Source organism: Erinaceus europaeus, chromosome 4 (genome assembly GCF_950295315.1).
Source record: "Erinaceus europaeus chromosome 4, mEriEur2.1, whole genome shotgun sequence".
NCBI classification, from domain to species: Eukaryota; Metazoa; Chordata; class Mammalia; order Eulipotyphla; family Erinaceidae; genus Erinaceus; species Erinaceus europaeus.
The window spans coordinates 27,554,478-27,582,311 of record NC_080165.1 but is presented as its reverse complement, the minus strand read 5'-3'; the positions used below and the strand labels follow the sequence as shown (position 1 = coordinate 27,582,311).

The window sequence follows — 27,834 nt, the reverse complement described above, 5'->3', positions numbered from 1 at the left end:
CCTAGTGGAGAATTTTGAGGTCAGGTTGCCCCTAAGGGGGTTCTTGGCTCTGTCCCCTGCTGTGGGAAGGAGGCCTGTTGGGCAGAGCCAGTGGGAGGAGCTTTTCAGCATCCACCAATGAGGAGAGGCATCCTTTCTACCCTGTATGAAACCTAGAAAACTTCCTGGGTGTGGAGGCCAATTTGCCCCAAGCATGGGTGTTTTTGCTACAGGACTTAAATCTCTCTCTCTTCTTCTTTTTCTCTCTTTCACTCTCTTCCCTCTTTGTTTAAATCATTTTTTTTCTCCCGCCCCTGTTTAAATCATTTTTAAAAGACTTATTTCTCTATTATTTTATGAGAGAGAGCAGACCACTGGTCAGTTCTGGCACATGCAGAGCTGGGAAGGAAATCCTAGGCTCCACTTCTAAGCCATTTCCCCATCCCACCAGGTCTTTCAGAGCCACTCTTCCCACCCATAAGATGGCTTCCCTGCTGTTCAGCTCATCACATTATCTCTAGTGGTCAGGGGTGGTCAGCTGGCTACTGGGCAGGGCACCCTAGTTCTCTCTGTGTGACCTTTCCAACTGGCAAGGGTGGGATCATGCTCTTAGTGTGCTCGACCTCCTGAGACAAAGGTGGTGTGAGGACAGACTGCAGCACACTGACACCTGCCTCTCTCGTTTCCCTTTGTGTTAAGCTTACTGACATTCTGTGTGTGACTCTGAGCAGGCCTCTCTTCTCCCCAGGCCTCAGCACCCCCTTTGTAGCAGGAATATGCGACCCATTTCTCTGCTAGTGCTACACCTCCAGTCAAGGTATGCTGGGCCTGGCAGGGCAGAGGTACAGGGTCAGGGCATCCTGAAGAGGATGGCCAGTGGAAACTGGGCTGGGATCCTTCCCCTCAGGCTGGGACCATCCACATCCCAGCTGGGGACCACCACCATGAGCCCAGCTGGGTCCAGAGATACAAAATGAAAATCCAAAGTTCCTTTACTGCAAAGTTAAGATGTGTTGGGAAGGCCAGGTTTATACTCATGGAAGCCAGGCACCTAATCTACGCCAAAGGCTGGAGGCAGGAGTACTTCTTTCCTGGCAGGGAATTCCCACCAAAGACTCCTTTAGGCAAAAGGCAGAAGAGAGGAGGAGTGTAGCCATGACTTCTCAGAATGAGGCAATGAGTCCATCCCCCTCCACAGAGAACGGGCACTGACAGTCTGAGCAGTCTAGGGTGTGTGTGTGGGGTGTGTGTGGGGTGTGTGTGTGTGTGTGTGAGAGAGAGAGAGAGGGGGGGGGAGAGGGAGAGAGAGAGAGGGAGAGGGAGAGGGAGAGGGAGAGGGAGAGGGAGAGGGAGAGAGATGTGAGTGTGCCCATGTCCGCCTTGGTGCAGCTGCGCCTGTGTGTACTTTGTACATGGCTATGAACTGTTTGTGTGTACGGGCTGCAGTGACGTGAGTGTGCAGGTGTGTAAATGTGTGTGCCTGTGTTGCACGAAGCAGCTGGTGCCTGACAAATGGGTGAAGGAGCCATAATCTGTCCAAAAGCCAAGGTCTGGCTGACCCCCAATTCTTTCTTGTCAAGCCAGAGCCAGGTCCCTAGAGTGACCCCAGCACACTGGGGTTAAGCTTGGGGAGCAGCACCAGCCATGCTAATGACTGACTGCCAGGAGGACAGAAGGGCCAAGCAAGGCACTCTCCCACCTGGTCTTGCTGTGCCTGTCTGAGAAATGGGAGCAGAGGAACAGCCGTCTAACTCAGCAATGTCCTGAGTCCCAGCTCAGTGAGCCTGGGACATATCGTGACTGCTGTCGCCCAGCCAGCCTGAATGAGGCGGCTGGCACTAGGGCTGAGTCAGGCGGCTTCAGCCGGGATTCCCAGAACACCCTGGAGGAAAGCTGGGTGTTGTCCAGGAGGCTCCGCCAAGTCTGCTCTGTAGGGAACCCTCATCACAGGCATGGCAGCATCCCCATCCAGGGCCACCCTCCCAGGAGGCCGAGGACCTCCCCAAGCATTGGGGCCTCATGTGTTGGACAGGAGCTGGTGAAACTCCTCCTGCAAACACTGGTCTCCTTCACTCCAGGGATGGAGGCTCAGAGCAGCTGCTCTCGCCAACATGGGAAGAATGGCCACCAGCTGCCACGCCTGAGGAGTCAGGCTATGCTCACCCCTGACTCACAGATGTCCAACTCCATGGAGCCAGACACATGGCAGTCTGGGGCACACATCTTCTTCCCACCCATCTGTCCCTGCCTGTCCCCTGAAATCTGCACAGCTAGGGACTGAATGTCCAGCTCTGACTAGTTCCCTGACATTACCCCCTCCCAGGGTGGATGCTAAGGGGCAGGGTGGCCGAGCAGTCACTCACTGTTTTGGGAAAGGAGGATGTGCCAGGAACGGGACCCTTCAGGGGCAGATCAAGCCTCAGCCCTTCTATTAGTGAAATGGGCCTGGCCGCACACTGGCATGAGGCGGGTGGTGGCTGGTGTGTACTGAAGGCACAGAGTAAGCTGACAGGCAGCAGCAGTGCTGGTAACCACCTGCACAGTGCCCTGGACAGAAACCGCAGCCACTCTGAGCCTCAAGCCTCTGGGCATCCAGAGGAGGGGACACCTGTGAAAAGGGATATTGATCCAGGTCAACCAAGACGTGTCCTCTGTGGTCCTGGGTACATTCTTCAGCTTTGTAAAACAGGCATCAGAACATCTACCTGGCTTAGGATGATAAGAAAAACAAAGTCAATCACTTATTGAAAGCATAATCAGAGTCAGGTCTTAGCCAACCTTTCAATAAGCACTGGTCCCTTTCTCTTTTCCCTCCCCTCTGCAATTCCCTCTAGATGTTTAAGCTCCTCTAGACTCTATCAAATAGACTTCTGTGACTCACTTAACTTGTTTGTTCCTCTGTGTGATTTGTGACATGTTAACCCGTAGCCAGCATCTCAGTGCTGAGTGCTGGCTTACCAAGTATCCCCAGAGGAGATGCAGGCCTGGTTCCAATGTCCCCAGGCAGGGGTTGGGGCTGTGGAAGTCACTTCCTTTGGGGAAAAGAAGGAAGGATGAAGGTGGGGGAAGGGAATAGAATCTTCTGGGTCAAGAATGTTGGCTACAAGCTGGGGTTGGCCCTGAGAGACTAGGGAAGGGGTGTTTCTTCTCCCAGGTCCTCAGATGCCATCAAGGGCTCCAAGGCACCATAGGAAGAGTTAAGCCAGAAGGGCTCAAGTAATGGCTTCACTCCCCTGACATCAACAGGAGCTGTGTTCCTATTCCTGGATGGCTAGAACAACACACTAGAAGGCTCAAAGTTTAAACAACATCCATTTATTTCCCCCCATCCTGGAGGCTAGGAATCAGATCCAGGTGTCAGTAGGGCTGGGCTCCTCTGAGTCTCTCCAGCCTGGAAAGAGATGTCTCTGTCCAGTGTCGTCATGTGACTGTCCTGCCAGCCACCTCTCCTCAGACAGACAGGTGCTCTGTCAGGCTCAGGTCCTGCTTACCTTTGAACACCTCTCTAAAGATCCAAATGCAGCCACACTCTGAAAGTCTGGGGTCAGGACTTGGACTTATGGATATGGTCAGGGAATATAATATGCCCTGGTGATCATCAAGACTTTAGAATGTATGTATGTTTGTTTGTTTATATATTTTAGATAGAGACATAAATCAAGAATAAATCAAGAAAGAAGGGGGAGATAGAGAGGGAGACAGAGACACCCACAGCACTGCTTCACCGCTCCTGAAGCTCCTGAGGCTTTGGCTCCTGCAGGTGGGGAGTAGGGACTTGAACCTAGGTCCTTATGCACTGTAATGTGTGCCCTCAACCAGGTTCTCCACTGCCCAGCCCTTTTTAATCAGAATGCTTTATTATTTACTGAATAGAGACAGAGATAAATCAAAGGGGGAGGAGGAGAGAGAGAGAGAGAGAGAGAGAGAGAGAGACCTGTAGCACTGCTTCACTGCTCATGAAACATTCCCCCTATGGGTGAGGATCAGGGGCTCGAACTTGGATCTTTACACATTGTAATGTGTGTGCTCAACCAGGTGCACCACTGCCCAGCCCCTCTCAAATTATTGGAATACTTATTATGCTAGAGTCTAGGATTACCACCCCACAATTCCCATTAAAAATAAACCCTCCACCACCACCACCACCACCCAAAACCAAAAGTGCCACCTCCTGTGGGGAAGTAGAAACCATATCTGTCATCCCCAATCAGCCATGGCTTGGAATCTGACCTGGATCATTCCGACTTGGGCCATCTGCCTAGCTTCCTAGAATGGTAGAGGAAGTGATGGACTCACCAGCAGCTCATATATTCAGTTAAATAACACCAGGAAGGCAGTGGCAGCCAGGACCCTCTCCTGGACAGACTTGGGGATATGGAATTCCAGGAGGTCTGTTTATCCTGGCTCTCCAGGCCATCTCCTGCCCAGCACAGAGGGAAGTGCAAGGAGGAACTGTGGGTGACACAGGCACAGTGGCCACTGAGGAAGAATGCACTCACTCCTGCAGTGGGAGTCTGCCAAACCCAGGTCTGAACTCAGAGACACCAGCCAAGAGCCAGCCACGTCTCACTGACCTTTCCCATGGCTGTTCAAGGAGCCCAGAGAATTTCCAAGCCCTAGCCTGCCCCAGAACTGAGTCCCAGTGGAGGTGGGTGGTATGTCTTAGAGGGTGGGGGAGAACCTTACCCTCTCCCACTCAGTTCCTGTCTGCCTCCAGGATCTCCAGTCCACCCCACAGCCCTCCCACCCAAAATACCCAGCAAGGACACATCCTCAGGGAATGAGACGCCTCACTGGCCCAGCTCGGCATCCCTGGCTGCTTGCAGTCCTAGCCGGCTGGCAGTTGTGAGCAGGCAGAGCAGACGGCCCGCAGGGCAGGGAGCTGCAGTAGCAAGAACATGTGTCTTTGGCCTGGCTGGACATTTTCTCTCAATCTCTTCTGATGTGCCAGGTCCTGCTTCCCAAAGCCCCCAGGGGATGAAAGAGAGAAGCGTTCCAGTGGCAGCCCTGCCCCTGTGTGTCTTCCGGTGCCCTTGCTCATGTGGTAAACCAGCACCATCCCCCACCCCCCACTTAGCAGATGCAGAAGCCATGTCTGAAGGCCACCCCGTAACTGGCTGTGGGCAGTGTTTGCAGTGAAGGCTCTGTCTTCTGCTTGGTGGGCTTTGACACTTGAGTGACCCCTAGGGTGCTGTTCTCAAAAGGTAAAAGGGCTTCTCCTAGTGTTGCCCCAACACTCAAGAGTCAAGGCAGAGCCTCCACCCCCCAGGGCTAAAGGACACAAACCCATGAGTTAGAGGCAGGGTAGTTAGTTCACCACCACCACCACCATCATCATCATCACCACACCAGGCCTGGCTTGGGCACAGAGGGGAGGTACTCTGGTCTGGCTAGTGATGAGAAAACTGGGCCAGGTGAGGCTGAGGCCATCCCTCCAAGAAGAAGCAGAGCCCTGGGCAGGGAAGGTCTCTGATGTTTAAACCCAGCCCAGTAGCAAGAGACCACCTGCCACATATCATTCATCCTGGCAGGGCTTTCAGGGCTGGGTCCCTCACCACCAAAGGAACGATGCATCCCACAGCAAGAGAGTGAACAGAATCCTTCCTATTCCACCCAGAACCTCCAACCCCAGGGGTAGGAGGCTGCTCACAGTTCTACCCAATGACAGCTGGGTCCTTATAATCACCATCTGGATGCCCAGGGGGCCTAAGCAGCCCCCAATGGCCAGAGTTATCCACTGCCCTTACTCTGCCGAGTCAGCTCTGGGACTGACTCAGTATCTCTTTGCTCTCCTCTTGTCCCCAAATGAGAGCGGGAAATAACACTTCTATCTTTTGTATTTACTAGGGGAGAGGCTAGAGTTCTGGGTCCCTGGGTCTGCTGGGTCCCCAGCACACTCCACTGCTTACCTCCCAGCCTGGACATTTGACCCCCCTCCAAACTCCACTGCAACTTGGGACATCGCTGAGCACTGCCAAGTCTCCAGGGAGACATGGAGTGTGATGCTGTGGCCCTGAGCCCAGTTTCAACAAAGTCCTGCCAAGCCAACTTATGGAGGCTCTCCCCCTTCTCAGTCTAAGAGGAACTGGATCACACACACACACACACACACACACATGAAAGTCCTGACTGCTCTTGGGTGGGTGTTTGTAGCTCCCTGCACCTCACTTTCCAATCTGTGAAGGGGGTTGGAGAGAAGCAAACACACCCCCAGCACAGAAGGCAGCCAACCAGAACAGGTGCCCAGCACTGAGTTTCTTTTCCCTTCCTGGCTACTAGGCACAAGGCACCTTAAAACTGCCAGCCAGGGGGAGTTGGGCGGCAGTGCAGCAGGTTAAGTGCAGGTGGCAGGAAGTGCAAGGACCAGCATAAGGATCCCAGTTTGAGCCCCTGGCTCCCTACCTACAGGGGAGTCACTTCACAGGCAGTGAAGTAGGTCTGCAGGTGTCTCTCTTTCTCTCCCCCTTGCTGTCTTCCCCTCCTCTCTCCCTTTCTCTCTGTCCTATCCAACAGCAACAATATCAATAACAACAATAATAACTACAACAATAAAAAACAACAAAGGCAATAAAAGGGAATAAGTAAATAAATATTAAAAAAAATTTTTTTTTAAAAAACTGTCAACAAAGAGGCTCGTGTGACTGAGATAATCTTTCTTCCATTGGGGAAAACAGAAATCCCAGGTGGCAGGTATGCTGCAACTCTCAGAAACGGTGACATCTGCCCAGCTCCATCCGTCCCATTTATTGCTCTATTTCAGTGCTGAAAAGGACAGGCAGGTGGCCAGCTACGGAGCTGAAATTGAATCAAAGAGTCGGCAGCTATTGGACGGTGCAGGCTGGGCCCAGTGGGGCGTGGGTCTGGGGAGAGATTGGCTCAGCGCTTTGTTTTCTCGGCAACTAGAACAGCAGGGTAGGGAGTCGTGAAATTTTTCAGATGTTTGTCAGTACAGGCTTTTCTTATCCTCAGGAACGCAGCTCTCAGATACAGCCAGGGTTGGATGGGGGGGAGGGGGTTGTCTGTATGATCCTGCCTCACTCTAGAACCTCCAGGGCAATTATCTCTTGACTTTGGGTGGAGTTTTAGCAAAGGTGACATTTTTGAGTTCTCCTGTGGGCCATGCTGCTGGGAGCCTGCATTTTTCACACAGAGAGATGAGATCCCAGAGGAATTGGGGGACCAGGGCCTGCAGCCCCTGGTGCACTCAGTTCTCTTTCTCTCTTTTATATTGATTTCTTAAAATTTTTTTTTATTATCTTTATTTCTTTATTGGATAGAAACAGCCAGGAATCAAGAGTGAAGAGGGTGATAGAGAGGGAGAGAGAGAGAGAGACACCTGCAACACTGCTTCACCACTTGCAAAGCTTTCCCCCTACAGGTGGGGACCATGGGCTCAAACCCGGGTCCTTGTGCATTCTGACATGTGCACTCAACCAGGTGCACCACCACCCAGCCCCTATATTGATTTCTGAAAGCACCTAGAACCCACAGTCCTGGGCCAGGATGGACGGGGGACCTCTGAGACCCCATATCCAGACGTGTCTTGTTATCAGTGCTGCATTGCACTGATACCATCACCTCTTCTCTGGGGACAGGTGCTTGTAGGCTGGGTATGGAGGTGGTGACAATAAGCTTGAATGGATGCAAGCAAGCCTGTCAGCTGTCTTCCTCTCCTGCATGAAGTGGCAGGCAGGGACTGGCATGAGGCTTTGATTCAGAGATGGCCGGCTTGGGCCGGCAACTGACAGCTGACTACAGTAACACACTAGCTAATAACAGCAGTAAAAAATAACCATGCTCACCACCACCACCGCCGCCAATTACAGAGACTTACTACGAAACGGGTGCGTCTCCAGTGGAAAGCGTGTGACAGCTGTGGGCGGAGGGTACTATTATCCTAATTTCTCATCTGGGGAGCTGGGGATGCTGGGGAGCCTGCTCCCTGTGTGACTAGTAAGGGCGTTGCTAGGACAGGAGAAAACTCAGAGGCAGGGGGAAGGGGACATCTAGGCATAAAGTGAGGATGGACAGGGGCACAAGGCCAATTTGAGCTTAGTCCAAAGGTGGGGCGGTCAAGGGTGGCCAGGGCTGACTCCTGTTGAGTACCCTAAGGTGCTATTCTAGGCCTCCCCTCCAGGTGCCAGGTGTTTGCTGTGACCTCTGGAGTTCCCCAGGCCAGCAGATACAACACCGCCTCTCTGTCCCACCTCCACGTGGCATTCTCTGTGTCACATCCCTGTCATCACATCCCTTTCCCTGTCCCCCCTCCTAAGGGCATAAGTTATTATGGTGCCCTCATCTTAACTCTTGGCATCTGCAGATCAAGCACCATATTCCTGCTGAGGTTAGGACTTCAACATCTGAATTTGGGGTGGGGGGGAATTCAACTCATAACCACAGCAACCAAGGGCATGTGGAGGGGCGGCCCATAGCAGGACCTATTGATAGAGTATAGTAGGGGGAAGCTGGTATTTGAGACATACCCATACCGGCTCCCCAAAGAAAAAACACTTTAGCTGTGACATTCTGTGACTCAGATGAGCTGGGATCATTAAGAAAATGTGGGTGTTCCTACAGCTGGCCAGTTAGGAGTGGTCTGTGGATGGGCCACCTATGCCTCTGAAGGCTTCTTTCTGCCAGGGCCCTGAGCCAGACTGCCTGGGCTCTGAGGAGGGAGAGGGGAGGGAGGGAGGGAGGGAGGAGCAGAACAGCTTTGCAGCAAGGCTCAGGCTTGTCTACTTGTCTGGGTAACTCAGACCAGCCCCACCAGCAGCTCAACAGGGGTGAAAGTGGGGGCCACTGAGACTATTGCCAATAGGAACTTAGCTACTTAGAACTGGTTAAGTGTCTTTGCAACCCTCCGGGACCACACCCTGAGCTAGGATCCCCACTGATAGTCTAGAAACTTTCAGGGTCAGTCCAGGCATCTCTAAGCAGATACAGATACAGGCAAACGAACCTGAGGTCCTAGAGGAAGAAGGCTACTGCCAGCCCCCTTCCCACAGCAGGGCTGTGACCCTAGCCATGGCCCAGGGCCAGGAAGGCTCAGCCTGAGGATCTGCATAGTCATATGAGCTGTCACCCACTGTCCCGGTCACCAAAAGAGCAAGGAAGGAGACCACAGTCTCCAAGAGTCTACTGTGGGCCTCAGACGCACCAGCTCTATGCTACTTCACACATACCTCTCACACCCCTTCCCCTGCCATAGCCCCCAAATATGTGGGGCACTGGGCTGGCAGAAGTTATGCCCATGGCCCAGCTTGGGCTTATTCTAGACCATCAAGTCCTGGCATGCACTCCCAACTTGAGACCCCCCACCTGGTCCCCAAGAAACAAGACTGAGGCAAGACTGTAAACTCAGCAAAGCTGGAGGTGGTGGGGGTGGAGGGAGGCAGAGGCCTTGGGAGGGCAGGTCTCCCCTCTCTGAGTCCTCTAGCAGAAGGCATGAATAGAGGGCAGTGGGGAACACAAGCCAGCCAGTGACCTGAATCCAGTGGGGGACGACTTCCTCACCGGGCAGACAGAAAGCAGAGGCCAGGCAGCTGCAAGCAACCTGTCACACACTGTGGGAAAGGTGACAAGGACAGAGGTTGAGCTGAAGGCCTCTCCTGCTGACTCGCTTCCACCCCCAAACAGCTGGGAGGGCTCCTCCAGGGCTCAGAGGTGCCAGAGCAGCTGGGCAAGCCTCAGGGCTGGAGTCTACTGTGCTCCCAGGCTATTCTTAGCTCCTGGGGCAAGCCAGCAAGGTCACTTCCCTCCTGTCCCAGGACAGAATGTGACTCACACTCACACTGACCATGGGCCAGGTGAATTTTACCCTGGCCCAGAGGTCAGATCTAGGAATCCACTCCGCTGGTTGTCACTAAGGTGTTCACTGCCACTACGAGATTCCCGTCCTCCACTAGGTACCTGGAGCTCCAGCCCCAGGGTGGCTATTGCACCAGTGTCCTCCTCCTTTCAGCACCCACGATAGTACCTGACACCCAGGAAAGTTTCCCCAAGTGCTTGTTGTCCTTGTGTATGGAAGAAGCCAGCCTAGTAAGGCTCAGGAAGGCCCACAGGAAAACTCTGTGCTGCTTGGAAGGTGGTGGGTATAAGCAGAGTCCCAGAAAAACAGCCAGGTTCTTTCACTGGTTCCACAGATGAATGGTGGGGTGGGCTTTGCAAAAGCAGGGTACAGAAGCAAGGACCCAGGAGTCTGGGAGAAGCCAGCAGAGAAGGAAGCCAGGGCACCTCTGGCTGGGTGTCCCTGGGTGTCCCTAGGTGTTGGAGGGCCAGAGCAAGTGGCACATGGCAGGAAGTCACTGGCAGCTGTATGGAAGGGGCATGAGTGGGGCACCCAAGAAGTTAAAGGGGTCTGGGAACCAAATGCAGCAAGAATTATTAGGGTCTGAGGACTGGGTGCAGATGGTTAGAGCTCCAGGAGGTGGTAGCATGGAAGGTGGGGTAGAAAAGGCAAACAGGGCCAGACAGTGGCACACCTGGTTAAGCATACATGTCACAGTGTGCAATGACCCAGGTTCAAACTTCTTGTCCTCATGAACAGGGGGAAAGTTTCACAAGTGATGAAGCAGGGCTGCAGGTGTCTTTCTGTTTCTTTCCCTCTTTATCCCCCCTCCCATCTCAAGTTCTCTCTGTCTTAAATAAATAAATAAATAAATAAGTAAATAAGAAAAGAAAGGGAAACAAGGCTGACCCCCAGATTCCTAACATGCTGCTCAGTGAACAGAACCACCCCCACCCCCACCCCCAGGTGGAAACAGGCGGTGGGAAGTCCAGGCTCTGAGGAGGTCTCTGGTTCACCCCCATGGCCTATTGTTCAAAGTTCTCTCCATCTCTCTCCCTCCACTGCACCCTGTAACCATATCTGTGCTCAAGCACCTGTCCACTTCTCCCTCACAAAGCAGTCTAACCAGTTACCTGCACACCTCTCTACCTACCAAGACACAGCAAAGTGCCTCTGTGTTCCAGTTTAACATGAGCTCTGTCCAGTAATCTTTACAAGCATTGAATGAATTCATTACTATGTTAACAATATACGGAGGCTGAGTACCTCAAATATGTATTAGCTATGGGTTAATTATCATTACAATTGCTATTGTCTATCCAAAGTTCCACCTATGCCTATTATTCACCCAGCAGCCCTCTAAGCTTACATTTATCATTACCCAACACTCACTCACTTATCCGTCCATCAGTCCATCCTTCCATTCTTCCATTCCTTCATTCATATCTCCATTACCTGTCCATCTACCCAACAATCCATGTGTAGACGCATCTCTCCACAGTCCTGCTTGCTGTCACATGTGCACCTGTCCACTCACATCTGTTCATTTGCCATTCATCAGCTCATCACCCACCCCCGCCACCCATCTGCCACCCCAATTCAACCACTCACCCACCCACCCATAAACCACCCACTCACCCATCTCCCCCCAGATATCCATCCACCCATCCAGTATCTTTTCACTCACTCCCACATTCCTTCCCCACCCACAATTACATTTAGCGTGTGCTTTGCTCATCTCTCCAGGAAGCTTGAATCTGACTCATCACGGCGTCATGGCAAAAGGCTGGTTGACACAAAGCAATCATCTGTCAAAAAAGGGACCTATAGGAAGCATAAAAGGGAAATTTGTGCAACTAAAGAGAGTGGATGAGGAGGGGGGCTTCCTGGAGGAGGGATAACTGCCTAAAAGTGTGGTTGTCATGTTGGTGGGAACAGTTCAGTGGGTAGAGCATAGGATCTGCATGCCTGAGGCTCCTAGATTGATCCCCAGCACCATGTGTCCCCACCACTCACCCTGTCTCATTAAAATAAAATATATTTTTTAGGATTTTATTTATTCATTCATGAGAAAGATAGGAGGAGAGAGAAAGAACCAGACAGTATTCTGGCACATGTGCTGCCGGGGATTGAACTCAGGACCTCATGCTTGAGAGTCCAGTACTTTATCCACTGTGCCACCTCCCAGTCCACAGAAATAAAAATCTTTACCAAAAAAAATTGTGGTGATGTAAAATTTCCAAGAGGTCCTACTGACCCCAGTTCACCCAGCTAACACAAACAGGAACCAGGCTCCAATCTACTCCAATCCACCTTCTGCCAGGCCACATTGCCTCTGTTACTTCTGTAAAAATTCTTTTTTTTTCCCCTAAAGGCAAAGCCAAGCTATTGAAGCAGCAAGATCATGCATGGTTTTATAATAATAATAACAATAACAACAACCACAGCAATACCATAGGACTTGATGCTGAAGATGTGGAAGCCAACTGTGAGCCCAGGGGAGGGGAGGGAAGAGCCAGGCAGGGTCCGGGAGGTAGAGAGGAGAGGGATTAGTTGCAGTACCTTTAGGGAACGAACTTCACACATCATTATTTGTGATAGGAAGAGCAGCTTATTTGGGGTGTGGAGAGAATTAATTAAAGTTGGGGAGTGATGCAGATGAGAGGTGCAAGGCAAGTGCCAAATGTGCTAATTAATAATAAATCGGTGCCACATTGCTGCCAAGTGCAGACTGGGTGTGATTCCAGGGTCTGGGGGCTCTGGCAGGGGTGACTTCTTGTCTCCTGCTGGCTAGCTGAGCCCAAACCTGTTGGAGCCATGTACACAGTCCAGTCTTGGTCTGGGTCCTGTGGGGGCAGCGCTGAGGACTCAGAGCCAGTTCAGACCCAGACGGATGCTCACAGAACTCCTGGTGGTGGCAGAAGCACAGATAGATAGTGGCACTCAGTGTGCCCAGGACTGTGATGGCAGGGAGCCCAGAGGAGGCAGACACTCAGCTGGCCTCATACAAGCCTTCTGGGAGCAGATAAATGACCCAGATCCCCCCAAAGGTTCCTTCCCTTCTTCTTGCCTTCCTTCATTATTTATTTATTCTTTGATTTGTATTGCCATTAGGGTTATTGCTGGAGTTCAATGCCTGCATGCTAATCTACTGCTCCCAGCAGCCATCTGTCCTCACCCCGTCCTTTTTTTTCCTTTTTATTTTATGATAGGACAGAGAGAAATTGAGAAAAGGAGATAAGATAGAGAGGGAGAGAAAAAGAGAGATACCTGAAACCTTGCTTTACTTGCTTGTAGAAATCCCCCCACAACACATACAGGTGAGGATTGGGGCTCCAACCTGGATCTTTGCACATGGTAATGCATATGACTACCTGGGTGCACCACCACCAACTGCCTCCCTCAAATGTTTCTAAAGGAAGAACATCCTGCCACTAGAAGGTCCAGAGAGAGATGGCACATGCTTAGGGGAGACTTGTGGCAGAAGATGGGGCTAGGTGAAAGCTAGAATCCAGACTGTTCTAAAGGGTAGAAGGGAGCCATAGCTGTGGTTCTGAGCTGTGAACCCTGAGCTATGAACCCATAGCTATGAATTCTGCTGTGATTCTGAGCTGGAGAGTGATGGTATCAAACGTGGGCTAATCCCATGGATTCCCCATTGCAACTGGGGCCACAGAGCAGAACTGGGGTAATTGCTACTGCACTCGTCCAAGCAAGAGACAGTGAAACTTGAACTGAGCCACTAAGCGGGGACCCAGGAGGGGTAACTAGGAGGCTGGAGCCAGAGGGCCCTGAGATTCAGCACAACATAACCAGTGTTAAGGGCCACTTAAGGTGTAAGCTCTTCTATCAATTGCCAGCACCCAACAAATTAGTCCCTGTTCTTGTGGCCTGACCCTTTCCTTTTCTGACCACTAGGATTCATGTTCAAGGAGGGCTCTTGGTCAGCAACCTTTGGGGCTCACCACCTGTCTGGGCTTCACCACTGCGTGAAGTCACTCCCACAGTTCCCTGCCCTGGTCTCCCCCCATCTGCACTCAGTGACAGGTGTGTCCCCAAGCTGATTTGTCCAACAGGAAATAAAACTCAAAGACTTTAGCTATGGTTACTTTAAAGATGATGAGGCAAACTGGTTACCAGAGCTCCTCGCACACAGTGAGTGCTTATGACTTCGTAGTTAACACAGTAAGTAAAATACTAAGCTATAAACTCTAGCTACTGGCAGGTGTAGTGGTGTGAATAGCCAGGTGGAGTCCTGACCATGTGCCAGTACAGACTCAGATGACCAGCCAGTACAGGGTCCCTGAAAAGTAAGAACCGTTGTCCCATTTCAAAGAAGAAGAAAATGGGGTTCAGATGGGTAAAAGGTTTGTCACAGGCCCTCTGCTGATCCAAGGCAGACATAGGGGTCTAACTCCAAAGAGAAGACTCATTTTGCAATATTCACACTAATATGGCACATGAAGCTAGCACAAGACTTCCTGTGCTGTGGTCAAACTCTCCGAGTCTTAGTTTCCTCACCTACAATCAGGCTTCATGTTGCTAATCTTAGAAGGCTGTGCTGGGATCATGGTTCTAGGGTTCACCTTTGCAGGTGGTGTCACAGGATATTCCCACAGTGCTCGAGGGGAGCCCCTCCTCAATTGGGTCTTGGGTCCAGGACTGGGCATTACACTCTGGGGAGGTTTGGGAGCAAGATTTGAAGTGACTGCAGAGGGCACTGGCAGGGTACATCTGTTAGGATGACGGTAAGGTGAGGCCTCATCTCTGAGCAGGAAAGTGATGCTGATATAAACGGCTCTGAACTTGGAACTCTCATGCAGAACATGAAGTAGCTCCCACTTATAGCCATGTGACTATCTCCAGGCAAGTCTCTGGGACTCTCTGATCCTCCTGGAACCTCAGCTGAAACAGTTTGAAAGTGACAGTGGCTTAGTCATGAGGGCTGGTGTGGTTCAGGAGGGAATACTTGCAAAGTCTGCAAAGGGTGACTGATACCTAGGGAGACAGGGCTCAGCTGGCCCTAGTCAGCTGGGGGGACCCCTTGACTAGGACCTGTAGGGTACCAAATCCATGGTCCTGAGTGGACTCCCTCAGCTACCTCGCCCAGGCTGCACCCTGCCAACAGCCTGAGAAGCCTTCCGAGGCTCATATTCAGCATAGATGTTGAGAGGTGCACGAGTGGGGGCTGCCTGGCCAAGGCCCCGGGTTCTGCCCAGCCACCCAGCGTGGCCAGCTTCCCACAGCCAGGAGCCTCAGAAGGAGAGAATTCAGACAGCTGGCCCCCACCGCTGAGTGCTCCTTTTTTCCACTGTTCTGTGGAAACACGAGAGTCTGCAAAAACATAGGGTGCCCCGTGAGGCCAAGCCAAACAATTTACAGTATTCAGAGAGGCTTCTTGGTGAAATCAAAGATGCCTGGAATTCTGACCTCAGCCACGGGGCCCCAAGCAGGCCAGCCCCAGGCAAGCCGGCCCACAATCCTGAGTGAAGCCCGCAGGAAGATGGGCTGAGCCTGCTTCACACCAGGCCACAGGAGCTTTGCCCCATGGCAAGCATGGAGTAGAGGGGAAACTGAGGCCTTGGAGGCAGAGCCCAGGCATGGCCCCATTGTAGAACTCTCTTCCTATCCTTTGTGGTGATGAGGGCAGGGGAGGGGCAGACCAAAGTTCAAATCCTGCCTTGGCCACTTCCCAGCTGTGTGACCTTGGGCCAGTTACTTAACCTCTCTGGACCTGTTATGGTCAGCTGCAAATAGAAAAGTGTAGAAACAACTTCTATAGGGGTTGTGAGGATTCAGAGAGACCATTCAAGGGACTCCATGGGGCACAGAACTCCCAGTCAGTGAGAGACCATCTTTGGTTAAACTTTCAAAACCAGTTTTATGTGATCTGCCTGAGAAGCAGGGAGAGGGATGTGAAGGTAGGAAGTTTATCCATGTGCCGCCCTCCCCCCAGCTTTTTAACCAACCTGTTTTGAGTGAAAAGGTAAATCACTTCAGAGAAGTTAAGTGACTGGTCCGGATCACACAGCTTCAAAGCAGAGATTCCTGTCCTGGCCTATGTTGCTTTGCCCTGTCTTTGGGGATTTAAAATGACCCACCTATAGAGCACAGACCCACCCCAGACCCCAAGACAGAAGCTCTGGAGAAGCAACCATGAGAAAAGAGCATTCGTGTGGGATCCTCAGAGTTCTGCCCAGGGCTGCCTCTCGGTTTTTTTTTTTTCCAGGGTAGAGGTGGGTGTGGAGGGTGCAGGAGCAGAAGAGCCTCTGTACATGCCAATTACTCTGATTACCACTGTTGTTATTATTATTCCAGAGCCAGCCCACCAGGAGTGCTGGGCTGGGTGGAAATTAGGCCTGGAGCTCTCAGGGTGCTGGGCTCAACCCACCAATTTGCATCATATTAATTCTCATCATCCATGCAGTGCTGTCTCAGAGACTCGGCAAGGACTCTAGGACATGACTGGTCTGTGGGAGCCAACAGCTGCAACAGAACCCAAAGCCCAACCCAATGCAGGGTGTGGCGACAGTCATCGACCATAAGGGTCAGAGTTCCGTGGGGACTGTTGGAGAAACAGGTGCCAGGCTCTCCTCAAGCCAAGCCCCTCCCTTCTGAGAACCAGGAGCTGGCATCATGGCTTTTCCTCTCCACTCTGGGTCCCTCATCTGCTGATAACAGAGGGAGTAGCAGCTCCTGTCCCAGACAGAGGCTGCTTGATAGGCCGACAGAGGTTGTTAGCAGTGACGTGGAGAAACTGAGGCGAAGGAGGACACCACTGAGTCCCTGTAGCTTTCTTTTCCAGCTCAGGGCAGTGCAAGCAGGTGTCCCCTCACCCCCACCCCATTGCCCTCTTCCATCCTGGCAGGGAAGCCTGGCTTTTCTTTCTCTGACTGGACCAGATGCCAGAATGTGCTGCAAGGACTCTACCTTCTCCTCTTGCTGTGAATTGTCCTCCAAAATCCACGACAACGTGTAACTGTGCCTGACACTGAACCAGCAGTGCCCCAGCAGTCACATAACCTGAGAGCAGGAGGCAGATTTAAAGAAATAGAAACACTAAGGGAGAAGCACGCATGGCACTTGAGCACAGACCCCGTGTCCACCTATAGCTCCTGCATGATGAGGTTGCTTCCGACACAAGTGCCCGCAGCACAGGGGCCACCATGTGGATGCAGGGATCAGAGCATGAAGGGTACAGGCTCCCCCCCAAAAGGGAACCATGGAAGGCCTGCAGGCAGAGGGTGGCTGGGCCAGGAGTGTTGTACACAGATAACCTCACCCCACAGCCTGGTTGATAGGGTCTCTGCAGGAGAGGTGGCTGAGTCTCTTGGTCTTTCAGTTGCTCAGAAGGAACTATCACAAACTCAGCTGCACAAACCAACAAGCACAGAGCAATCCATCGCACCATTCTGCAGGACTGCTGGACTCAGCCAGTTCTCAGCTAAGGGTCTCTCAGGGAAATCAGGGCAGTGCTGGGCTGGCTGCTTATGCAGGAGTGAGGATGGGGAGGACCTTTCTAAGCAGGGTGCAGCTCCTTGAGGTTCCAGGACTGAGGTCTGTGTCTTCTTTTGATATTGGGGGCTGTTGTCCCTGCTTCACCCAGGGACCTCTGCACACAGTTTGAGCCTACTGTGTCCAGTCCCTCTTCACACTGACATGGTTGGTGTCTCCTTCTGCCACCAATCCCAGGACAGGCTCTGCTTGTTAAAAGTCTGGGTGATCAGGACAGGGACTCAGGATAATCTGCTTATCTTCAACTCACTGGATGAGTAATCTTTGTGTCGAGCCACAATACCACCATAGAGTGACACCATGAGGAGGAAGGGGGCACCCTAAAACTAGGCCCACCACCCTTGATACAGAAGGAAGCCCTGTCTCCCTCCAGCTCTGTGGTTTGCCCTTGGGCATGTCAGGCTGCCTGCAAAGGCCAGACTAGACATTGAGTTCTTGCCTCACAGCTGGTAGGGAGGTGAACAGACAGATGCAGGAACAAGAGACTGCATGAAGCCCCCAATGACCCCTCCAGGTGCAATGCTGTCACTCACTGCAGGACATCATTCAACCAGCTCCTCTGGGCTCCCAAATGTTCAACCAAAGGTGGCCATGGCCATGACTTTGGACACCCAGAACTTCCAGCATCTCTGGCCCTAGGCAGCCTCAGTACCAGTGTCCTTAACCACTGTACTGCCTTGCCTCCCAGGTGTCCTGGCCCAGCAGGCTCCATGCCCAGCTGGGAGAGCAAAGCCACAAGGGCGCAGGATGACTGTGACCTGCTCAGAGCAGGCAGGGCTGGAAGCTTCAGGCTTCTTATGGGGATTCTGGGCTCATCTCCCCCAGCTCTGGGCTGCATTATCCTGGGAAAACAAGGGCATCTGGACTTGTTGACTCCAGGGTCCTTCAAAACACAGTCCATGCTGGCGTGCCCTTCAGGTCTTTTGAATGGACAGGGCATCAGGCTGAGGTTAGCCCAGGCCCAGCACCCCATACATTCCCTGGAAGAGACTAGGTGGTCTTGAATGTGAGCCCCTGAGCCAGGCTTTCAGTTCTAATCCCTGTAGGGCCATATTTTAATGGAGGGAAGGTCTGAGGGAAGTTTCAAAATCTTTCTGCATCACAAGTCCTTATGTCTTGAATTTGGGACGTGGAGATATTGGGTTGGAATCCTAAGATCTTAAAAAGAGAGAAGAGAAAAAAAGAGAGAAGAGAGGACTTGGGGGTGGGGGTGTCTCAGGAGGGTGAGGGCTGTTCTCTGAGGGAGGAGGGGTCTGCTGGTGAGGCTCACACAGGAAGCCCCACCCCACGCCCACCCTAGAGCGTCAGCCTTTAAGCACCTTCTTTCACCCCCAGGGGGCTTCCAGGCAACTGTGAGACCTGGGGCAGTGCCTCATGCCCCCAACTTCTAATTAAACGGCAGCAATTTTGACGTGGCTTTAAATTTAGCTCCCTCCCCAGCCAGCTCTTTGAAAAGGCTGCTCTCCGTGGAGAGAGCATGAGTCATCGCAGGCTGCCCGCCTGCCTGCCCGGGTGAGCAGCCGCCTTGCGGGGGAGCAGGACTCCTGAAGGCTGGCAGAGAGTAAATAGGAGGGATTAAAGGTGCTGTGGGAAGGGCAGGCACACAGTAGGTGCTCAAGACACTGGGTGATGTCTGTCTGTGTCATCATCTGCACACACCCCCTTCCCCAACACTGAGCTGACACACAAAAGATCCAGGGAGCCCCTGTTCACATGCTGGGCTCATCTAATTCATGCTGTGACCCAAGGGGCCTTCTACCTCCCCATTCCAGCACCACAGATTCAAGCAAGACTGTGAGGCTGCAACCCTCCCCCAAAGATAGCTGCACCTTAATCCCTGGACTCTGGGGTGTTCCCTTATATGGAGGAAGGAACAAAGAGCTTTGTAGATGTGGTTGCCTTAAGGATCTGGATAGGACTCTCCTGGATTTTCCTGTCCCTTCAAGGCCAACACAGGTGGTCTGGGAGCAGAAGCAAGGGACTGTTAGGTAATAGCCAGGTCTGAAGGGGGTACAGAGACAGCCTGGATGGCTGAAGCAATGCAGCCAGAGCCAAGGATGAGGGCAGTCCCCACCACCACCACAAACAAATGAACAAACAAAACTGGAAGAGAGCTGGAGGGAGAATTCTCCCCCTGGAGTCTCTGAGGGAGGTTGTCCTGCCCACCCACACCTTGGCTCCAGCTTACGGAAACTGAGGTTTGGATTTCTGGCCCCAGAACTAGAAGAGAATAAGCATTTTGAAAGCACCCAGTATGTGGTCACTGGTGATACCCCCCACCCCCACCAGGCACACAGGCTCAGGAGGACGGAAAGGAGCAAATGGAACAACAGCCATCACATAGCCCATAGTGGCCAAGCTGGCCAACAGCTCCAGAGGACACCAGTCCTAAAGCCCATGCCCTGCTCTGTTCACCCTGAGACCCCCCCCACCCAGGAAGATCAGAAGGGATAGTGACAAAGTGCCTACAGAGAGCTGGCTCTCACTGTTGGGTCCAGACCATTTCTTGTGGGACACAGAATCCTTTAGAGGTGGGCGTGGCCTGATCTATGTTGCAGGTGAGAAGACCTGAGTATCTGAGAGGAAAAGCTGTGTCCACCACAGAGGGCTTGGCTGTAGAGGTCCTTCCAGCCCCACCCTCAGCACCCCAGCATGGGGAGTGCTGCCCAGCCCAGCATTTAGTAGGCACATCCCAAGGTTTGAGGGTCCCAGGTAGTGGTGCCCTAGGGGGACACAGAGACCTTGGAGGCCTAGGAGGACACAGGCTTTGTGTGGTTGGAGCTCAGTCCAGCAGAGAAGGCTGGGTCTCAGGGGACAGGACCTGGCAGGGGTGTGTGTTTCAGCTGGTGGAAAATCACCTTGCTGGAAGTTCAACATCCCTTCAATCAGTCAGCCAGGCACACTGAGCCTTCAATCAGCCAGGCACAACTTATCTCATCTCTGGGTTTCCAGCCTCAGCCCTGCGCCTAGGCAGACATGGTTCCTGCTCAGTGATGGGAAGAAAGGAGGGAGGAGACGGGGGTGGGGGGGGGGGGAAAGGGCTTCTCCTGAGTAACTGGGTTTTATCAAGCCCTGAACTCACCACACACAGGCACACTGATCTCTCTTTCTCCTCTCTACTTCTCTCTCTCTCTCTCTCTCTCTCACACACACACACACACACAAGGTGCAACTTCAGCCTTTGCCTGTGGGGGACTCAGAGGACTGTCTCCTCACCCCCTAAATTCCCAATCTGCAAGAACTAAGGTCTCTGTTTTCTAGGTTCCCTGCCCCTCTGTTTATTCCTCATCACTGGGGATCCCCATGGGCCCCCATCAGGAGGTGGTCAGTTGGTGCCCTGAGTGCTTCCTGCATATTATTTCATCCTAGACACTTCCCACCGCTGCTGTATGACATGTTCCTTGGGGAGGAAACTGACATTAAGGAGGTTCCCTGCTGAGATGGGCCACCTGGCTAGCCAGGACAAAGCACCACCTTGCTCCAAATCCACACATCCAGACCCTGAAAGCAACACCCTTGGCTTCCCAGATTAACCCCATTAAGGGGGTTGAATGTGCCCCTCCACAAAAGACAGCTCCCACAGGCACCAGGACCTCAGCTGAGCAGTGTCCAGCCCTGGTGGCTGTTCAGACCACATCCCTTGGAGGAGGCAGGGATTCAAGATGCCTGAGTTACACAGATGGGGGAAACTGAGGCAGCTCTATGAATGCTGAGGAGGGAGGCACTCAGGCCCCTGGGCATGAGTCCCAGGTAGGGGGTCATAGGCGTGGCAGTTGGGGACACAGGGACTAGAGCCCTGGTTCCACCCCCCCCCCAGACTGGCTGTGAACTCAGGGCAGGTCCCCTAACTTCTCTGAGTCCTAGTTCCTTCATCTGTGAGATTGGGGACAGTCTGACCTCAGACTGTGGGTTTATTCTAAAGAAAAATCAGGTATCAAGTGTGTAGAGGGTTTGGCCAGGTTCCTGGGAAAGCCAGATGCAAAATCTTCACCCAGTAGGGTCCGCCTGTCCTCAGGACACTCAAAAGCATTCCCTATTACTGTCCCCTCTGTGAGGTCTTTGAAGAGGCTGCACTGTCCCCCCCCCCCCAGGTCAATTTCTTTACCAGCAGAGGTCACTGGACCAGCCATAGGAAAAGTGGCCTTTTCTGTAAAGGGTGAAGTGTGAGGGTGGCGTGAGGGTAGCAATAGGAAATAAGAACCTTGCAGGAAGCAGAGAGGAAGAGGAGGGCCAGAGCTAAACAGGACAGGGCAGGTAGGCCTTCCCCTTCATAAAATGGACTGAGGAACTCATCTGATATGAACTGTGCTGGCCCACGTCTGACCCTGACATTGACTGCCCGCCACACACACACACACACACACACACACACACACACACACACAGAGTCAGTTTCAAGGGAACTTTGAGAACTGCCCAGTGAGGCCCCTCAGGGCCAGGGGAGGGTCCTCCAGTGCTGGGTGCCCAGAAGAGCAACTGCAGATGTCCACCGGGCAGCGGCATAACCGAGACTCTGAGCCTGAAGGCAGGGGCTGGGGAGCCCCTTGAGCCCACCTGGCTGGGAAGCTGGGAACGGGTTGGGCACAGAGTGGGAGGGGAGGGGGAGGTCGAAAGGCAGCTGAACGCGCAAGAGATAGAATGGGAGAGGTGGGTAAGTGGGGGAAAAGGAAAAAAGGAAGGAGCAGATACAGGAAGAGAAGAAAAAGTAGAATGAAGGAGAGGAATGGTAGGGATGAAGAAAGAGATGGTGAGAAGAAAAGGAGGAAGGAATACAGAGGCTGCTAAAGAAAAAATGAGAAAAGCACAAAGGGGGCGGGGGGGGAGGGGGAGTGAGAGCATGAAAGGGGAAGCAAAGAGATTGCGAAAGAAAAAATAAGAGGAGAAAGAGAGGGGAGGGAGGGAGGGGGAGAGAGAGAGAGAGAGAGAGAGAGAGTGTGTGTGTGTGTGTGTGTGTGTGTGTGTGTGTGTGTGTGTGTGAGAGAGAGAGAGAGAGAGAGAGAGAGAGGCGGCGGGCGCTGGAGGGGGGGGGGGCGGCGGCGGGCGCTGGAAGGGGAGCGGGGCAGGGCGGCCGCGGGAGCGGCGAGCTGGGAGAGGGAGCAGCAGAGAGGACGCGGGCGCGGCGGCGGCAAAGAGTGAAGTGAGCGGCGGCGACGGCAGCTCGGGGCCGGGCGAGGAACGAAGCGGCGGCGGCGGGGGCGACGGACTCTGGGCGCTGGGCGCTGGGCTTGGGGCGCGGGGCGCAAGGGCGGCTGGCCGGCGGGCCGCTCGGTGGTCTCGGGCGAGCATGCGGCGGGCGGCGGGAGCCAGAGCCCCAGCCCGAGCCCCAGTGGGAGCCCGCTCTCTGCGCGCCTAGAAGCGGGCGTTCCCGCCCCACCGGCCGGCAGCCCCCGGTCCCCCTAGTCGCCCCGGAGCCGGGACAACTGTTGCGGCGGCGGCACCCCGGGGGCATCTCGGGGGCGTGGGCGGCCCGCGCCCCACCAGGCGGCTCCCGGCGGCAGAGAGCAGCAGCCAGCGGCGGCTAGAGGTGAGCGGCGCCCCGGGGCGGCGGGGGAGGGGCAAGCCGGGTCGGGGTCCGAGCTCCGGGGAAGCGGGGTACACGGAGGAGCTCCCCACCTAGGGTCCCGGAGAGTGGGGCGGGGTTTCCAGCTGGGGACAGTGACTCGCGACGTGTAGGTGGGCGCGGTGATAGAGGCGAGTTGGGTACGCTGGGATGGGGGGTCGGGGATGGGGTGGGGGGTTTTGTCCCGGGTGCTCTAGAGAGGAGCCTGGAGCACCCAGGACTGAGGCCGGGGTCCAGAGCCCTCACGGGAAGTCGGTGCCCTGGCAAGAGGGTGGTCGCCCGGCCTCCCAATGTCGGGTCGCTAGCCTTGGAGAGAGCGCGGCCCGGGTGTTGGAGCCCCGGTGCCGAAATCCGCGTCCGAGGTGGAGACCGAGGTCCGAGGACCGAGTCCGCGAGCGCGGCGAGCCGGCAGCCTGGAGCGCGCCGGCAGGGCTCCGCAGCCACGGCCGGGACCCTGCGGGTTCTAGGGTTCCCGCTGGGCGGCGCGGGGACCCGGGAGGCCCCTCTGCGCGCGCCCCTCGCTCTCCGTCCGCCCGCCGCGTGGCCTCAGCAACCTCCAGGGCCAAATCGATATTGATCCGGCTCCTTGGGCTGGTGGCCTGGAGGCGGACTCCCAAAGTCATTAACGCCTGTGGTTGCCATGGCAATGAGACCCCAAGCGTCTCCGGTTTACATTTATTCTAATTATTATTATCATTATTACTATTAGTATTTGTTACTCAGCCAGAGAGGAAAAGAATAAGAGGAAGGGGGGGGAGCTAGTGCGACCTGGCGCCTCCAACTGTCATCTCTTTGAAAAGAACCGTTGGGGATTGGGTGGGCCAAGCCAGTGGCCAGGGGTTCCTCTGTTCTGGGCCAGCTGCAGGGTGCACCCCAGGGGTGGGGAGACCCTGGGAAGGGGAGTTATGTAATCTGCCACAGGAAGTGTGTCTTGTTCGTCTTTGTGTCTGCCCTGCCTTTCACCGGCCTCTGCTCCTGGGATTCAGTGACTTCCTCCCAGGGTACCTCAGACCTGAGTGACCAAAGCAGGAATCTCCAGGAAGCCCTGTCTGAACCCTCTCTTCTGGCCCTGTGACCTCAAGCAGTGCACCTGACCCTTATGAGCCTCGGTTTCCCCAATTGAAAAACTGCGGGGCCCCCCTTGGGAAGGTTGCATGAGGTCGTGTAACTGACATCCCAGGGAACCCTGACTGTGCTGGCAGGCTGTGTGGTCCCAGGCAGCCCCCTGTCCTTCTTGGAGCCTTAGTATCCTAAGCTATAAAACAAGGGTCTGGACCACAGCATCACCCAAGAAGAGTTTTGTCACCAAGTGCCACCACTCTTGGAGGTGATGGGAATGTTGTAGAAGGCAACTTCTTTCCTATCTAAAAGGAGTTTCTTTGTCACCCCACAACCTCACTCCCCAGATGATCTGAATGTGGCCTTGAAGCTGGTAGTTTGGGTTCACCTGCCACTAAGCTGTGGGTTTGGGTCAGAAATGTCAGTCAAAAGCCGAGTGTGAATCGTCCTGGACTCCTTGTGTCAGCCCAGGGCAATCCTCATTCTGATTAAGGTGGCTACACATTGGGCGTCCTTCCCCCATGTCCTGGGTCTGTAACTGCTCAGGACAAGTCCAGCTCCCGAGAGGGTGTTTGCAGCTAGTCTTGGCTGGGGAATACATGGGGCTGGGGGCGTCTAGAAAGTTCTGTGCAGCCAGGAAGCCACTCCCTGCCCCTTACACTGAATGCCCAGAGGGAGGCTTCTTTTATGCCACTTCTTTTATGCCATTGACTTTCTGGCTGTGGCTCTAGCATCAGGGAGGTACTGGACTGAGTGAGGAGGTGATGGAACAGAGACTGTGTCTGTGTGTGTGTGTGTGTGTGTGTGTGTGTGTGTGCGCGCGCGCATGCATGAACATAAGTGTTTACAGGTGTGAACTGAGTAAGTATGTGGTATGGGACTGCCTATGAGTGGGAGAATGTGTGTGCTGAGGGGAATGTGTGCATATGCAAATGTCTTCAAGTGTGTGTGAACATGTGTGAGTGTGTGTGTGTCTGTCCTCCTACCCCCCCCCACACACACACACCCCTAGCCAGCAGCCTGCAGCGTATCTGGGCATCGGGTCTGGACAGGATGGGTGTGGCAGACCCAGACATTTGTAAGAGGGAGGGGTGAACTGAGCAGTACATCAGCCAGGAGGGAAGGGCAGGGATTCTGGACAGAGGCAAAGATTCACATGGGGGGGGCAGAGAGGTTAGGTGCACCTGTAAAGTGGCTGGGGGGTGGGGTGGAGTTGCAGGACCAGAGATGGGGTAAGAGGCTGCTGGACACCCATCCCTGTGTGTGTGTGTGTGTGTGTGTGTGTGTGTGTGTGTGTGGTGGGGAGGAGAGGGCAGCCAGGTTTGGAGCTTGGGTGCTTGTAGATGGAAAAACAGGCTGTGGGAGTGGGTGGGTGGGCAGGGGACTGGAGGCAAACCTTTGTTTGGGGTAGGACAGTTTGGGAGGACAGGAGGAAAAGTCTAGTTGTCAGCTTTCTAGAACAATCAGCCCAAACTCAACGGCTCCCTCCCCTTTCCTGGCCTCACACTGGAGAGAGTACAGCCTCATGTCCAGACCCTGGCTTCCTAGAGCAGGAGGTGGCGAGTGGATTCTAATCTGGACAGGGAGGCTAAGTGACCCAGCCCACATGGGCCCAGAGAGGTGCCTTCTGACCACAGATCTGTACTTGACATAGAAAGTCTGAAAGCCTTCTGGGCCACAGCATTTCACTTAATCCCCAGGCTGACCTTGTGAGCTGCTACTGGTGAGCTGCTTTATACAGACCAGAAGGCCAGCTTCAGGTGGTTAAGAATCCCCTGCCAAGGACTGTGCTGTGCAGCCTGGTGGCTGCCATCGACCTGGACAAGTGCAGGGAGCCACTGAAGTTCAGGGTCTCTTGAGCTCACTTCCCAGTCCCTGTCCTGTCTCCTCTCCTCTCCTCTCCTCTTCTCTCCTCTCCTCAGGACTCCCCTGCCAGCCAGGAATGTGACCTTCCTTCTGCTCCTCTCTCCTTGAGGCTGTTTTACTTCTGTTAAAACAGCTCCTATGCCTTTAGCTTCCCCAGTCTGAGCCACACCACAGATTTTTGCTGACTTTTGGGTGAATCAAGATCCCCCTTCTCCAGCTTCTCCCAGAGTGCCTTTCTACAGCCCCACTGCTCCTTCTGGAACAGCCCCCAAGAACAGAGGGTGCTGGCTCCATGAACTCTCTTCTGTAGCAAGGGGGTCTGCCCACCTGGAGCCAGCAAAAGTGAAGAGGACTGGAGGACCTGCCCTGGGGACATTCATGCCACCCCCTCTGTTGGAGTTGTCCTCATGCCCCTCCACACACAGGGTCTCTCCTCCTCCCTGCCTCCCTCTTTCCTTCCCTCCCAGCTTGCCTTCCTCCAGCACATACAGTCCTGCCCTTCACCTCTGTGTGTGACTCTGGTCCCAGCCACCCCAGCTTGGCACACTTGTGAGAAGCCCCTTCCTTCTTCACCATTGACTGTATCCAGACAGGAAGTTAGGGGACTGTGTGTCCTGATGTCACCATGTGCTGGGAAGTCACCACCCTCTGAGGCTGGGGTTCCAGGTTCAAGGAGACAATACCAGTGTGGGGAGCTTGTGAAGGCTGTTGGGGATCACAGGTAGGGCCTTGGACATGGGAACTCTCACTCTCTATCATCTGTGTCTGGAAGGGGGTACAGACAAAGACAGGCACAGCACCCCCAAGGACCCCAGAGCAATTGCTTGACACTTGTCCTTTTGCCTGTGTACAGACAGGGGACACTGACACCCAGAGTGGAGATGTACTCTAGGTCACAGGGAATTGGATGTTCTGTGAGATGATGGAGATATGGGAAGCATGGCCCAGAGCCCTGAGACCTCTCAGAGGCTTTGGGCTGGGGGTGGAGGCATGGAGGCTGGGAGTGGGGACATGGGTTGAGGAATGGGGGACTGCCTGCTCTCCTCTGGTGGGGAGGTACAATTTGCACAAAAACTGCAGGCACTCCCTTCAGGCTGAAGCTTCTGCATTCAGGCAGAAAAGCAGAATCCAAGATGAAATGCAAATGCCTCCCATCCCGGCTGTGCACGCATCCTCATGAATGGAGCCCTGACTCTGTGTGTGTGTGTGTGTGTGTGTGTGTGTGTGTGTGTGTGCGCGCGTGCGCCACAGCCTGACCCCCTATTGCCCCTACCCTGCTGCCTCCTCGAGCTGGTGCACACCCGCTGCCACCACCCAGCTGTCCAAAGGCGCACCTACCCCGGCAGATGCCATGCTCGCCTTCCAGAGATGAAGAAATAATGCATGAGTTTCCCAAATTACACCCATTTAACTCTGAATTAACTTCTGGAAGCTCTTCACAGAGTCCTTAGAGGGGATTTTTTTTTCTTTTTCTTTCTTTCTTCTTTTTTTTTTTTTTAAGTTCACACTTCCCTGGAAAATGAGACAAACCGTGATCTTTTAAAACCCAGCTACATAATCTGATTATTCCTCCCTGGCTCTAGCTGGGAGCTGCTGGGAGGGCAGGGCCCACAGAGTCACTGGATTTGCATTGGGGAATCAGGCAGGCAAAGTTAGTCAGTCTCCAGCACCGGGTGCAAAGCTCCCTGTTGCCCAATAGGCTCAGAATAGTAGTGTTCTTAGGGGTAGGCGTGAATTAAAAGGCAAGGTAAATGCCTTCCATAATCCAGTGTGAGAATTTGCACTGAGCCTCCAGAGCAGGGGTCCAGCCGTCTGGTGATTTGCTTTCACTCCAAGCTCCTTGCCTCACTTGGCCTTGCAGCTGCATCTAGAGACCAGGGGAGGAAACACACACAGCTTGCCTTCATCCAGTTCTGCCACAACACCTCCCACTAACCGGGCACAGTGCCAGGCCCAGGGGACAAGAGACAATGCAAACAGGCCCCTGTCCCTCAGGTTTTGCAAGGCTTTTGTAAGGGGCCTGAGCACAAAGGCCAGAGCCCCACCCTCCTTCAGGAGCCAGGGAGAG

General features: G+C 53.8%; 1 protein-coding gene across 2 annotated transcripts in view; it reads left to right on the top strand.

Moving 5' to 3' along the window:
* SHISAL1 (shisa like 1) overlaps window positions 1–27,834 on the top strand; it is a 116,492-nt gene that overhangs the window by 23,594 nt on the left and 65,064 nt on the right. The window contains exon 1 of one of the 2 annotated variants that reach the window (XM_060189138.1): window positions 22,255–22,805. The exons of the other annotated variant lie outside the window; for it this stretch is intronic. The gene's annotated coding sequence lies outside the window, so the exon portion shown is untranslated. Of the gene's footprint in view, window positions 1–22,254; window positions 22,806–27,834 lie in introns of those variants that run through there. 2 annotated transcript variants of the gene reach the window in all.